The following is a 15,776-nucleotide window of genomic DNA, read 5'->3' as shown; positions in this document are numbered from 1 at the left end:
CATACCAGGATTTTATACTTACAAAGGTTTTATTACTCACTTACACATGAACTCGCTCAACATTATTGGTGATTTTTCCAACTTACATGTATTTCAGGAAACTAAAGATCTGGCGTGGTATGTTACATTTTCCCGCTGCATAAGAGCTTCGAGGTCATCCAAGTTTAGGGGATGTGACTTTTACCTGGACGAGTCACAGTCCTTAAACTGCGTTTATTTCTTGTTTGTGTTTTCTGAACAAAGTTTATGTTGTCAGGTTGTAGTGTCCGTTGCATGAGTCAACGTTTTAAGACAATGTTATGTTACTTATGTTTTTAAAACTTAAATCGATGGATGATCTTGTATGGTATTAAGAAGTCACACCAAAATTAACCACGCTTCCGCAAAGCCAGGGTGTGACAGCTTGGTATCAGAGCTCTGATCATAGCGAACTAGGATTCCTTCTCGAGTCTAGACTATGATCTCTAGGGCTCTCACGAAAACATGTTTACACTGCATACCACTTAAGTCCAGATCCAAAACGTTTTTATAAACAAATGTTGAGCACATTTTATTTATTAGATATAGGCTCAGTCTGGGAGGCTGAGGCTCGGTCTGGGAGGCCGAGGTAGTTGTCTAGTGGGACTAGGGAGTCAGTCTGAGAGGCTGAGAGAATTGGCTAGTGGGACTAGGAAGAGCAGTCTGGGAGGCTGGGAGGCTAGTGGGACTAGGAAAAGCAGTCTGGGAGGCTGGGAGGCTAGTGGGACTAGGAAGGTCAGTCTGGGAGGCTAGTGGGACTAGGAGGATTATTTGATTGCTTAATTGGTGACTAATGTGTTTACCTGATTGTATGATTGATTATTTGTGCATATTTGTGTTATACAGACACCATGGACTCATCAGGCACTGGTGATTCGGACACCACGGGCCCTAGGCCCATTGTATCAGACGACCTAGAGTCTTCGGAGCATGAGGTCCACACATCAGATGTTACCAGCACATATGAGGATGACTTCCAGCCCTTTGCGTTACCCGATGCTATCGACGAGCCCGCTGATGGCCCTTTTGCTGGGGACCTACCGCTCATAGAGATCCCTGCCCCCATACCTTTGGCCGCTTATCCTGTTCTCGATATGCTTCTTGACGCCGATGTTGATGACGACGTCAATTTATTTGATGACGAGCCCCTGGAGGATGATGTTGAGGGCGAGGACCTTCTAGCTGACGGTGGTCTTTTGTTGCTCGCTGATGCTCCAGCTGAGGAGTCACCTGCACACTCACCCGTCCCAGACTCTTTCGAGTCTGTGGCCTCCGCACCGTCACACACTCAGGATGCGCAGCACTTTTCTCAAGGTTCAGATCCTAATAGGGCATCCTCTGTTGCCCCTGTCCCGAGCTTCGCCTTTGAGCACGATATTGAGGAGGATTCCGATCCTGTCTTTCCACCTGGGTTCGACCCAGATCAGGAGATCGAGTTTATACACCTGGATCAGCCTATGGAGGACCCGGTTGACCCAGTTGACCCAGTTGATCCCATTGACCCTGCGTTTGCTGACCACGTAGATTTTGAGATGGCGTTCGATGACCCCGAGCCTGCCATGGCCCCCGAGCCGGTAGCTGCTCTTGACCCTGTGTTTGAGCATGACCCTATTCATGCTGGTGTACCCATTGTTGACCCGGTGATTGCTGATCTACCCATTGATGATCACCCTGTTGATGCTCCACTACTGGAGGGCGATCATGTTGTTGCTGCAGCTCAGGCTGATGCCCCTCTTATCGCTGATGTACCCGTTGACCCTGTTGTTGCTCCCCTACCTGATCCTGTTCCCCTGGAGCCCGATCATGCGCTATTCGCGACCCATATTGATCCCTGTTATGCGCACACCCAGAATGGGTGGATTGACCCTGATGATGAGCTTCCACCTATTCCCCCTCATACCACCGATGCACGTCATATTGATTCCTCTTTTTCGTTCCCTCAGTTCACACCTCCAGCTCGACCTGGAGAGGGTTCCTCGGCTCATCCCTTTGGACATGTGCCGGCATCTATCCCAGTTGTACCACAGTTTTCTACTGCTATTCCCCCTGTTCCTCCATTCTCTGTGCCACCTTTCGATCCAGCCAGTGAGCCATTTCTCTGGACGTCACCGCCTATTATGCCGCCATCCGACCCCTACCATCCTTTCCATATGGGGTATTATATTGAGAACGTTCTGATGTCGTTTGTTGTCCAGCAGGAGGCACTCACACGGCGCATTCAGGAGCTTGAGAGAGCTCAGCCACCGCCGTGCCAGTGTCAGGGTCAGACCCATCCTGCTTCTTCGCAGCCCCCTCGACCGTTGTTACCTGACTTTGCTGCACGCCTTTTGGCACTAGAGCAGCAGATTGCTTCTTGGTTGCGTTCCCAGAGAGCCATGGAGAAGGACTGGCTCCATTTGCGTCGTTTGTTTTATTCCCATTTCCCCCCTCCTCCACCGCCATCAGTTTAGGGCTATCTGATGCAGCATGGGTGGACGTTGGTGAGAAGACGGCGATTGCTCTGACTGCACAGCTACTTTTTGGAGACTGCATTCTAATTCTGACTTTTGTTGATCATGTATATGGGATGTATTGACACTGAATTGATATAGTTTTTGGACTGGGGTGATGTAGCCCTTAGTTGTTGATGTTGTATGTTACAGCTATGTACTTGTACACTTTACCATGTGGTCTCGATTTATGGCAATGCAATCGCAGTATTCTCATCATATATGATGTTTGATTGATTATTTATGTGTTATGACATGGGATGTTGTGTGATGGATATATTTATAACATGGGATGTTGTGTGATTGATATAATTGTAACATGGGATGTTATGTGATTGGTCTATTTATAACATGAGATGTTATGTACTATTACTATCATTATATACGTACGCTTTACTATGGCCTGACCCACGTGAACACATCTTTTAGAAGATGCCGCCGAGACGTCAAACGCCGATGCCTACCAATGAGGCAGAGCTTCAGCATGTCATCGCTGCTGCCATCGCACAGTACGCCGCCTCTCAAGGAGGGACTAGTGGAAGTAATTCTGGCAATACTGGCAACAATAATCGACCTCATGGGTGCACCTACAAGCAGTTCCTAGACTGCAAGCCTGTCAACTTCGATGGCACCGGAGGTGCTGTCGCTTTTGTTCGTTGGGCCGAGAAGACGGACTCAGTTCTCCGCATGAGCAAGTGTGCTCCAGACCAGCAAGTTACCTACATTTCCGGGCTATTCTTGGAAGGAGCCCTGTCATGGTGGAATTTACAAGTGCAGACTCTTGGAGAAGCCGCAGCCTACGCAATGACATGGACCGAGCTGAAAGAGCTTATGCGTCGAAAGTATTGCTCTCGCGCTGAAATCCAAAGGTTGGAAACTGAGTTTTGGCATTTGAAAATGGAAGGTCCGAAGATCGCAGAGTATGTTCAAAGGTTTCACGACTTATCTCATGTGGTACCTTATATGGTCACTCCAGAGTTCAAGCGGATTGAGCGTTTCATTTGGGGTTTGGCTCCTCAAATCATAAGTATGGTGACCTCATCCATGCCTACGACAATTACTGAGGCAATTGATCTGAGCGTGGCTCTCACTGAGGAGGCTATCCGCCTAAACAAGTTTTCTGATGATGAACCCAAGAAGAAGGAGACTCACGTCGAGTCATCCGGAGGTAACAAAAGAAAGTTCTCAAACATCAAGCAAGGCACTAGTGGGGTTGTTAAGAAAGGAGAGTCAAGCGCGCCAGCTCAGGTTACAGCTGGTAGTGGAAAGAAAGGAAACGGATATATGGGCACCCAGCCCAAGTGCAACACCTGCCAGCGTCACCATTCTGGCCGATGTGGTTTGAAAGTATGTGAAGCGTTTGGGAAAACTGGCCACTCAAAGGATTCTTGTTGGGCCACTGTTGGCCGGGGTGGCCAAGGAGGATTTGGAAACAGAAACAATAACCGGGGTGGAAATGGAAATCGCCCACAAGGAAACAATGGAGGAAATGGAAATCGAGGCAACAATGTGAACCAAGCTGGTAATGCGAACCGAAACAACAACAATCAAGCTGGAAATGGAGGTGGAAACGGGCAAAGACCTGGATGCTTTAACTGTGGTGATATTGGGCACTATAAGAGGAACTGCCCAGAATTGAATCAAGCCCGTGGAAGAGTTTTTAATATCGAAGCGAGGGAAGCGCGCCAGGATCCCAATGTCGTTACTGGTACGTTCCCTGTAAACCAACGCTTTGCATCCGTTTTATTTGATACTGGCGCCGATTATAGCTTCGTATCGTTAGAGTTTAAGAATATGCTTGGGTTAGCCGCTAGTAAGTTAGATATTCCCTACTCAATCGAATTGGCTAATGGAAAGTTGGTGGAAGCCAATGAAGTTGTCAGAGGTTGTGTAATCGAATTGGGAGAGCATGAGTTTGCTTTGGATCTACTACCAGTCCAGCTGGGAAGCTTTGACGTGGTAGTAGGGATGGATTGGTTATCAAGCAACAAGGCTGAGATTGTTAGTCACGAAAAGGTTGTTCGTATCCCGACCGAAGATGGTGAAACAATTGTGGTTCATGGAGAGAAGCGAGATGCGCCTTTGAGGATTATCAGCTGCCTGAAAGCGCGAAAATGTTTGCAGAAGGGATGTGCTGCCTTCCTGGCACACATTGTAGATAAGAAAGCTGCTGAGCCAAAAATCGAAGACATCCCTGTCGTGAGGGAATATCCAGAAGTCTTCCCAGAGGACTTGCCTGGATTGCCGCCCCAGAGGCAAGTGGAGTTCCACATCGACTTAGTTCCAGGCGCCGCGCCTGTGGCTAAGGCACCTTATCGACTTGCCCCGTCTGAGATGCAGGAATTGTCGACACAACTTCAGGAGTTGTTAGACAAGGGATTCATCAGACCAAGCTTCTCACCTTGGGGAGCTCCGGTCCTGTTTGTCAAGAAGAAGGACGGTAGTTTCCGTATGTGCATTGACTACCGGGAGTTGAATAAGTTGACGATCAAGAATAGGTATCCTCTGCCAAGAATTGATGATTTCTTCGATCAGCTGCAAGGTTCAAGCTTTTACTCAAAGATCGATTTGCGATCTGGATACCATCAGTTAAGGATACAAGAGGAAAGTATCCCGAAGACAGCCTTCAGAACTCGTTATGGACACAACAAGTTCCTAGTTATGCCGTTTGGGTTGACAAACGCGCCTGCAGTTTTCATGGACCTAATGAACAGAGTTTGCAAGCCGTATCTCGATAAGTTCGTGATTGTATTTATTGACGACATTTTGATTTATTCAAAGACGAAGGCTGAGCATGAACAGCATCTAAGAGCTATTTTAGAGTTGCTGAAGAAAGAACAGTTGTACGCCAAATTCTCTGAGTGCGAGTTTTGGCTACGTGAAGTCCAATTTCTTGGACATGTCGTAAATGGAGATGGAATCCATGTGGATCCAACCAAGATCGAAGCGATCAAGAATTGGGAGACTCCAAAGACGCCAACCGAGATTCGACAATTCTTAGGCTTGGCCGGTTATTATCGAAGGTTCATTGAGGATTTTTCAAAAATCGCTAAACCATTGACGCTCCTCACCCAAAAAGATAAGAAGTTTGATTGGGGAATCAAACGGGAAGAAGCGTTCCAACTATTGAAGGATAAGCTTTGCAATGCGCCAATCTTAGCACTACCGGAAGGTACAGACGATTTTGTGGTATACTGTGACGCCTCGCGTCAAGGATTGGGTTGCGTGTTGATGCAACGTCAGAAAGTTACAGCTTACGCGTCTCGCCAATTGAAGGTACACGAAAAGAACTATACCACACATGATTTGGAGCTAGGCGCCAACGTTTTTGAGCAATAGGTAAACAAAATAGTTAAAATGACGTGACACTGTTTGATTGAGTGATTTGGGAGTTTACCTATTTCAAGTGTCTAACCACTCCCTTCACCCTTATGCCATTTAAATAATATTAATTACTGATAAAGATTACTAATACTATTAACTACTTAGTAACTTGAGGGTTACATAACTAGTTATATATATATAGGACAAAGATTCGTTAGTAACCACCCTTTATTGCGAGAACCGCGAGAACCAATATGAACACAACCAAAAATGGCTAAAAATAGCTAAAAAACACACAATTTTTTTTAATATTTTTATGTTAAAATCGCCACTTTTAGTAGCCAAATTTTTTTTTAATTTAAAAAAAAAAATTTTGGCTACTAAAAGTAGCGATTTTAACATAAAAAATATTTAAAAAAAAATTAGATTTTTTTTAGTTTTTTTTTTAATATTTTTTTAGGTTTTTTAGGGGTTTAGTTTTTAACATTTTAGCTGGGGGGGGGGGGGTTTAGGTTTTTTTAGATTTTTTTAGGTTTTTTTTTAACTATTTTAGGTTGTGTTCACATTGGTTCTCGCGATTCTCGTAATAAAGGTGGTTCTCGCATGAACCTTACCGTATGTGTATATATATATATATATATATATATATATATATATATATATATAGGGTGAAGATCATTTCAGAACCCTATATTTTTTCAGAACTTGCAGAACTTATCTAAATCATTAGATCATTTGATCAAGGGCTAATATAGAAGGTGGCATTTTAGTAATAATCTAGATGTTTTAAGGATAATATATTAAATAGAAAAGGGTATCAGAGAAAAAAAATCAAAACACCAAATGTTTCCTATTAATATGGTTATTAGTTATTATTTTCTTTTTTTATCTCTATTATATTTCTTTCTGGTCTACTTTTGTTATTTACGGAATTGAAAGATCTAATGTTACGCATGTAAAATTAACTCTAAATGATAGAATATGGAATTGCATATGAAAGCTCTCTTTGATCTGCTATGTTGAGGTAACTTTGAGATATCTCAATAACTCTAATCGATAGAATATGTGAAAATATATTTTCTTCTTTGTGGTGGTTATTGCATTTTTACTTAAATAAATGATATTTTGGTTGATTATTTTGAATCGATATATGACTAAGTTTTTGGTAAATTACGGTAAATAGATTTTTTTTTGTCAACTCAAGAAGATTCAAGGTTTTAATTTAGTTTCATTACCCTCAAAAAGATTTTATTTTTCTTTGTTCTTTTCTATTATGAACATTCTCATATTACGTATGTAAATAATTTTTACTTACATATATGTAAAACAAAGTTACACATACGTAGTTAGTTAACTTACACGTATGTTAATAATTATCTTGTGTATATATGTATAAAAGGTTCTAGGACTAAGAAACTTAATATTTACATTGAAGTAATTGATTATGACTGTGAAGAATTACATATGTAAATAGTTTATATATTGAGAACTTAAAGGCATATCTATAATATATTAAAAAGGAGAAGTGATGTACCAAATTGTAATTTTACTACAAGTACAAGTTATTAAACAACATTTACAAGGGAGTGCAAACCAATATAACAGGGATTTGGCTTTATTTTTAAGACGCCTGTAGGGTTAAAAGTGGGATTTTGTAGTGGGATTAAATGCTGCCTCTTCATTTCTTTCTTTATGGCGCCGGTGGTGGTTACAATGGATCTGGATGAAGCGACTGCCCTTCAATCTCCCCTTCAATTCTCAATCGGCACATAAAGATCAGATGGAACCAGTGAGGAATTGCGAGGCTCTAGGGTTCATGTGAACAAATTGAGAGACGAGAATAACTCAATGGTGGTGGCGGCTGCTATTAAAGTAAGGTTTAGGGTTCTGCAGCGGTCAATGGTGTTCTACGGCGGTGAACAAGCAACGGCGGATTGGGGCTCAAGCAACGGCGGATTGGGGCTTCGGTAGAGAGACCGGCGAGTGTTACCAACCACTACGGCCAGAGAAACCCTAGGCTTGTTATGACAAGAAATACCAGGTATGGGTTTTTTATTGAGTCTCATTATAAAAGACGGGGGATTTGGGATATGGTTCTAATTGTACAGGTATGGTGTTACTGGATTTAAGGATTTTGTATAAATTATATAATATAACAGGTTTTTAACTTTGTGTAAATTATATTATATAGATTTGTTAGTCTGGTTGTTTGGTGTGAACTCGGTAGTTATAACTTTGTAATATACAGATAAATGATATTCAACTTGGTGATCATTTTCCGCGTACAAATTGCAGGAGAAGCGCACTCTTTGAAGGTGGAGAAAGTGTTGTTTCAGGGCAAGAAGTCTGATTACCAGAATGTTATGGTATTTCAGGTATGCGAAATTTCATTTTTTTTTAATTTCTATTTCTTTAATTTATCACCGTCCCATTTTTTTATTTCTATTTCTTAGAATTTCTTTGTAGCTTCCGGTTTGCTTGGAGACAGAGGGTCTCTCACGTTGACTTTTCCTGGTCCAAGTGCAACACTCGAGGTGCCATATTTCTTTCTTTACAATAACATGTTACCTTAACATCTTCATTATTCAAGTTTAATATATTAATACTAATGTTTCAGCTATGGAGATCATCGTCTGAGTTCTGTGCTATTAGATCAAACCCAATACGAAATTCGTGGGTTTGGGTTTGGTATAACCGGCTTCGGGTCAGTTTCAATTGAACCCGTTTAGCTAAACGGGTTGTGTTTGACGGATTCATGAATTACCTTTAACCCATTTATATTTTAAAAATGTATATTATTTATTGTTTTAAATATGTGAATTAAAGTATTAACAATATGTTTTAAACAGTTATTTTCCATTGATTTCATCAATCTCATATTCACAAATTCTTTCTTAAAAGTATGTTATTAAGGTTATAAGGATAGGAGGTTTTGCTACAAAATAAACTGTTTATATTTACTTTCAACAGCTGATCATTCTTTTTAATAAAGTGATTTAGGATTTATTAAGGTTAAAAGACTGCATGTGAAGAATATGCTGCTGCGTTTGGGGCCTGATTTTGAGACTCAGATGAAGGCTGCAGATTGGGTTTTAAAAGCCCATACACATTTGCTGCTGCGGATCAAGATGAAGGCTAAACTCATCAGCTGGTTCGTAGTCTCGGGGTACGGTATTTGGTCCGGAATCTGCATGTTACAGGAGTCACAATCTGTATTCATACGGGTTCTCGGTATGGGTTATACCTATTCGGAATTCTTAGTCAGTTTGTAGCTCTCCGAGTTTCCTGTGGCTGGGTGTTGACCCTAAGTTTGGCCTATAATTGCTGGTCTGGAACTGTTATTTGCTGGGTATGTCATCCCGGTTAGTTATAGATTTTTGCTATAATACTCTATGTCATTGCTTATGATGAGTCCGTCCACTCAATTCGGTTAGAGTAAAAAGTTAATTTCCTTATCATCCAGTTCGTTCTCCACCTTGTCTCTTATATCGCTAGAAGAAGATCTTCAAATTTTAGATAGTGAACATGATGAACAAAACCACACCCTCACAAGTCACAATCATAGATTTATCCTTTTAACAACATGATTGTGTATATGTTTTTCTTTCTAACTTGTTTTTTTTTAATTTATTTTTGGTTATAATGATGATGATTTATATTTATGACAGAACGAAATGGTGCCTGGTTACCTCATCATGGAATGCGAAAGAGCGGTATTTGGCCTTCCACAATGTTACTGCCATGGTTGGTACACATTCGAGCTCAATTGTTAGCAGCATGTTGAAGTTTTTGTTTATGTTATTTTTGGTTTTAGGTTGGATTTGGTTACCAGCAGCAGCAGCAGCATCTGGTTCTTGGAATGAGGCCGGCTGGTGGTCGTAGGTTTGCACTAGCTGTCTGATTAGGTCAAAGTCGTGGGACTGGTTTCGTCCAAACAACTTCCATGCAGCAACAGATACGTAAATGATGTTTACTAATTATAATACCATGTTGTCTTACTATTGAATTAATTAAATATAAACTCAGTTATGATAAATCATTAATTGTGTAGTTTATTGATGACAAACAATATGTATTTGGAGCATAATTAACTTTCCATTACAGATCTTATATTGTTAGTAGTAACAAATATTGCATCATAAACAAATTATGCTTGATAGAGTTTCAGGTAGTATTCTTGAAGAATATCTATATAAATTTGCCATTAATTATCCGTTTCTTTTTATAGCAGCCTAGAGTGCATTTTCTTTTATTGTATAAATGGGTATTTGACATGTGGTTTAAGTTATCTATTGAACGGTCTGATCAGTGGCGGATCTAGGATTCCGACTAAGCGGTAACGTTTTATAAATAAGCGGTAACGAAATCGAAAAAACGTCAAATTTTTCCAAAATTTACACTAAAAACGTCAAAAATTTTCCGACCAAGCGGTAGCGGAGGCTACCCCTTGTTCCATAATACATCCGCCCCTGGGTCTGATAGTTGTCAAAAGTGGCCATGAGCGAGCTTCAGGTGGATATATAAAAAACACCCTATGTGGCAATGGCATGAGGCATTAATGCATAACACATGACTTGTTGGATCTGTGAAAGGTTTATCGTAGGTAGGCTACTTGAGAAGTGTCTCCAATTCAGAAATATAAACCACCTGAAAGCGTCACAACTTATATATGATTTTTTTAATCATTTTAAGGGTTGAATTATGATCCTCCCTATATTGTTGAGTCCGCTGCAACGCGCGGGTTCCCCACTAGTAAATAAACAATATTAAATCTGCTTACATGTATGTTAAACATTTACATATATGTAAATAGACGCCAAATTGAAGAAATTGATGACCAGTGTACATATGTAAATATTATCTTTACACGTAGGTTAAACATTAACATATATAATAGAGTATCAGTTTGAAAAATGTATTATTAGTGTTTTATTAGCATATAAGTAATAAATAATGGATTTTAAATAGTCAGTTTGAAGATATATATATATATATATATATATATATATATATATATATATTTGTGTGTGTAAAGATAGACGATACTGAATGAGGTCAACAAAAAAAAATGAAAGAAAATGCAAGAGAGAATAAATTAAATTGAATCTAAAAAAAAGGAGACAATTAATTAATTAGTTAATAGGAGAGAGAAACTATTTGGTATATTACTATTATATCCTTTGTAGTTTACTTTTTTATATTAAAGTTAGAATAAAAACATGTGGTGTTCTGAACAAAAATGAGGTTTTGAAAAAAACCCAACCCTATATCTAACACTAATAAAATAGTAACTTTAATGCCACATGACATTCTCTTATATTAAAGAATTTCACCATAATGTCATGTGGCAATTTATCATGCTACCTCAACCATATAATAAATAATAAGTAAATTAATACAAAGACCATTAAATAATTGAATTGAATATATATTAGAAATGATCTATTATATCTCTTCAATATTCTTAATTCTTAATAATCAATATTAGTTACCTACAACCTATACTTTAATATAATATCTCTACTTTAATAACTGAAAACATACTTATCAAAGAATATGGGATAACTAAACATTTATACACCCACCACTATTTGACGTAACCAAAGATTTAAAACCTCATCATGTTTATAATTTGTTATTATTATTTTCACAAATGTTAAACATATGTAGAAACAATATATATATATATATATATATATATATATATATATGTGTGTGTGTGTGTGTGTGTGTGTGTGTGTCTGTGTGTTTAATATATATAATCTTAGATTATAAACTAATTCCATTCCATCTTCAACTTTGATAACACTTTTTAAAATATGAAAATATTAATTTGAGATAAAATATACTAATTATTTTGTATTCAAAAACAAAATTCTTACTTCGTGCATCATTTAAAACGAGTAATATTATTTTTCTTTAATTTTATATGTATAATTCATATTCGGGTTATATGTATTCACATTAAAATTTATATTTATGATGTGTGATGCAAGAAATAATATGAACATAAAAAATAATTTAAAACTTATCATCATTGTGTCCTTCAAACACAAACAACCTCAACAATAACATATTTATTTTAAAAAACTCATTCAAGTTTATATAAATGGAAAACACATTTATTTCTCCAAAGAACTCGATCAAGTCTATAATTATCTTAAAGTCTTTCGTTTTCTATCCTAAAACCCATGTAATACATGGGTCTATAAACTAGTATATTATATATATATTGAACGGCTAACAAAATCAATTCCGAGCACTTTCGGGGAACCTACTGGACCAAACGGAGTACTTCGAGAGTAACCCGAGTCCATCACTAATTCCGGGGAAAACCTGAAAATCCACCCGCCCATAGGCACGACGGTGAAATTACCAGTAAAGCCCGTTTGGCTCAATGACTCACTCTGCACCAAGTGGAAGTTGAACCTGCATCTCTCAAGAGAAATACAGGCATTCCACCACTTAATCTTTATTTAATTCTATATGTAAACTATGCAGTTGTTGAAATTTGAGAATCAAAAACATCAATTTCATACAACACAAATCCTTCTCCCTAGACCCGGCTAGTTTCGTTTCTCTTTGTGCAACGTTTTCTTCATAGTTATATAGAAGAAAAAGGGAGGTTGTTATAAGCAATATAGTTACATAGAAGTAGAGATCTTTAAAGATACTAGAAAAACACACAATTTGATGCAACAACTCGAGAGTTTTATGGCCCAACAGGCAACAATCCATCATACATCTTTGATCCATTACATCGTTCATCCCACATTCTCCTGGTTTCGAGCATACAAATCATTATCTATGCAAATCTTCTTTTTTTTTGAACGGTAAACTATTATCTAAGGGTGTCAATCGTGTCAGATTGACTTATTAGCGGGCCCACGGATTGTGGGCTGAAACGTGTAACCCGGACCCAACCCATATTGTTATTCGTGTCAAAGATTTCAACCCTAACCCACACACATAAATTGGGGTCAACGCGAACGCTATCCATTTAACCCGTTTTTAAATGAGTTATACATGTTGGCGAGTTATAAGCAGATTGTTGGGTTGTAAGCGGGTTATCAATAACATGTTTAATGGTGAGTATGAATGTGACAAGTAAATAATATGGTGTGTCAAAACTAACATTATTATGACTAAACATATAAAATGTAAAACGATATATATATATATATATATATATATATATATAGGGTAGGGATATGGTAAAAAGTGTCTAAAATGTAAGAAGGGTAAAAAGTGTTTTAAACCATTGGATATTTGATCTAATGGTTGAGATCAATAGGGTATAAAAATGTAAATTGTGTTTTAATTAGAGGGACCTTATGTAAAATTGAAGGGCAATAGTGTCTTTTCCAATGTTTCAAATATGGTAACCGTATCCTACACAACCAAAAACACCTACATTCACTCATTTTTCCTTAAAAATCGGAATTAATAATCAATATCTAAATCGGAAGCCTCTGTGTTTTATATAAGATTCAACGCGTGGTGTTTTACGTTTAGAAGAACTGTAATCAGATTCATGGCGTGGTATTTTAAAACATATGGATAAATTGACTATGATTCAAGTCATGGTGTTTTATCTGGAATCCAGAAAACACCATGACTTGAATCATAGTGTTTTATCTGGAGACATTGTTCAATACAAAACATGACTATGATTCAATACAAAAACATTCCCAGATTTTAAAACACCATGACTATGATTCAAGTCATGGTGTTTTATCTGGACAATCAATACAAAACATTCCCAGATTTTAAAACACCATGACTATGATTCAAGTCATGGTGTTTTATCTAGAGACATTGTTCATGGCGTGGTGTTTTAAACATCTAGAGACATTGACTATGATTCAAGTCATGGTGTTTTATCCGGAATTCAAGTCAGATAAAACACCATGACTTGAATCATAGTCAATGTCTCCAGATATTTAAAACACCACGCCATGAACAATGTCTCCAGATGTTTAAAACACCACGCCATGAACAATGTCTCCAGATAAAACACCATGACTTGAATCATAGTCAATGTCTCCAGATTTTTAAAACACCACGCCATGAACAATGTATCCAGATGTTTAAAACACCACGCCATGAACAATGTATGATTAAAAGATGATGAAGAATATAAAACAATCAGATGTATAATGTTTCCTAAAATTTCTCCTTATTCAAAATTCGATTCAAACCCTAAAAAAACTCATCGCCAGTTTTTTTTTGGCAGTTATTCTTGGAAATCAATTAAATGATTAAAATGTCAAATTACTAATATACCCTTTTGAATTAATTAGGATAAATGACACTTGTCATTCCCAAATTATTTCTCACACTTCTCACAAAAGTCCTACTTTTTACAGGATCCTCTACATATATATATATATGTATGTATATATGATAAGGATCATTACAGAACACTAATTATTGCGAGAACAAAAAGAACAACTCTAAATCACTAAATTTTGGGATATAAGGTTCATATTTATTAAATTTTATGTTTCTTACATTCATATGTGTATTATATATACATAAAAAATCATATATTTTTCCCTACGCATAGTCTACATACATGTTGGTAATTTAGCCTACACATAACCTACATGTGTGTAGATTATTTAAAAACGGATGATTTTTCATATTTTGTTTTAAATTCTAGTGTGAGAAACAATAAATCTTACATTTATAACATTTTCATTTACTTTTTAGGTTTTTAGGATTGAAAAAATGAGTGATTCATTTTGTTCTGAGTGTTCTCGCAATATTTAGTGTTCTGCATAGAACTTTCCCCTATATATATATATATATATATATATATATATATATATATATATATATATATATATATATATATATATAGGGTAGGGTTCTAGAGTGAACACTAGGTTGAGAGTGAACCGTGTGAACTAATCTGGGCCATCGGATTAAATCATCTAGAGATTTTTAAATAATGGCAAGATTGTAATTATAATGTTGTAACTCTCCTTTAAAATAAATGACAGAAGGGTATTTGTGTCTTTTGTAAATTGCATTTATTAAACAATATAATCAAAATCCCTAAAATCTCGCTAGTTTCCGTATATACAAGATACATAGTTGTTAGTGTATACACATGTGTACAGTTTCGCTAGTATCAGTTTATACAATATACACAGCTGTTAGTTTATACACATGTGTACAGTCTCGCTAACTATCAGTTTATACAAGATCAGTGTTGTAAAAGTCGCTAGGCGGTCTCTAGTCGGCCGACTGGGGAGTTGGGAGTAATCGGAGTACTCGGAGAGTACTCGGGGAGTACGCGGACATGGTAACTATAAAGAAAATTAATTGTTATATATTATACATTTGTTAAAATACGCATAATTCATGTCAACTGAGTATAATTTAAAATGAAACATGTTTAAAGTTCAAATATTCGGAATACAAGTCCGGGTAGTCCGAGTACAAGGCCGAGTAGTCCGAGTAGGCCGATTTTGACTAATTAAAAGTCAACAAACCACATTGACCGCCTAGACCGACTAGACCGACTCTTTCCGACTACGTCCGACTAGGCGCCGACTAGGCCGACTAGGCGCCGAGTTGACCGAGGCCGACTAATTGAGTCCGCCTAGGAGGAAGTCGCCTCGGAGGGGTTCCGAGGACCGAGTACTCGCCGAGTACTCGGCCTTGGAATCCGACTTTTACAACACTGTACAAGATACACAGCTGTTAGTTTATACACATGTGTATAGTCTTTTATACATTTGTGTAATATATTCAGAAATGGTTGCACGTGTATATTAACAACATATATTATATTAGTCATGCACATGAGTAGATTAATATAAAAATTATGAAATTAATGAAAATGAAACATATCACATGTATGCAAAAATAAATAACTTTATCACATATTCAAAAAAAATTAATGCCAAAAAATAATTACAATTTCAATCTCAG

The 15,776-nt window shown here is 37.7% G+C and overlaps 1 long non-coding RNA gene across 4 annotated transcripts; it reads left to right on the top strand.

Annotated features, from left to right (window-relative positions):
- Positions 1–7,469: 7,469 nt before the first annotated feature.
- LOC110922315 lies at positions 7,470–9,941 on the top strand. Of its 4 annotated transcripts, none has more exons than XR_002583057.2 (7): positions 7,471–7,872; positions 8,127–8,206; positions 8,285–8,365; positions 8,449–8,535; positions 8,832–9,180; positions 9,500–9,575; positions 9,646–9,941. It is a non-coding gene; the product is annotated as an uncharacterized LOC110922315 (long non-coding RNA). The 4 variants fall into 4 exon arrangements; XR_002583056.2 differs by having other exon boundaries at positions 8,824–9,180; XR_004884787.1 differs by having other exon boundaries at positions 7,470–7,872; positions 8,449–9,180.
- The last annotated feature ends 5,835 nt before the right edge of the window (positions 9,942–15,776 follow it).

This window comes from Helianthus annuus, chromosome 16 (genome assembly GCF_002127325.2).
Source record: "Helianthus annuus cultivar XRQ/B chromosome 16, HanXRQr2.0-SUNRISE, whole genome shotgun sequence".
NCBI lineage: Eukaryota > Viridiplantae > Streptophyta > Magnoliopsida > Asterales > Asteraceae > Helianthus > Helianthus annuus.
Note: the sequence above shows the minus strand (reverse complement) of the source record. Positions and strands in the feature narration are given on the sequence as shown.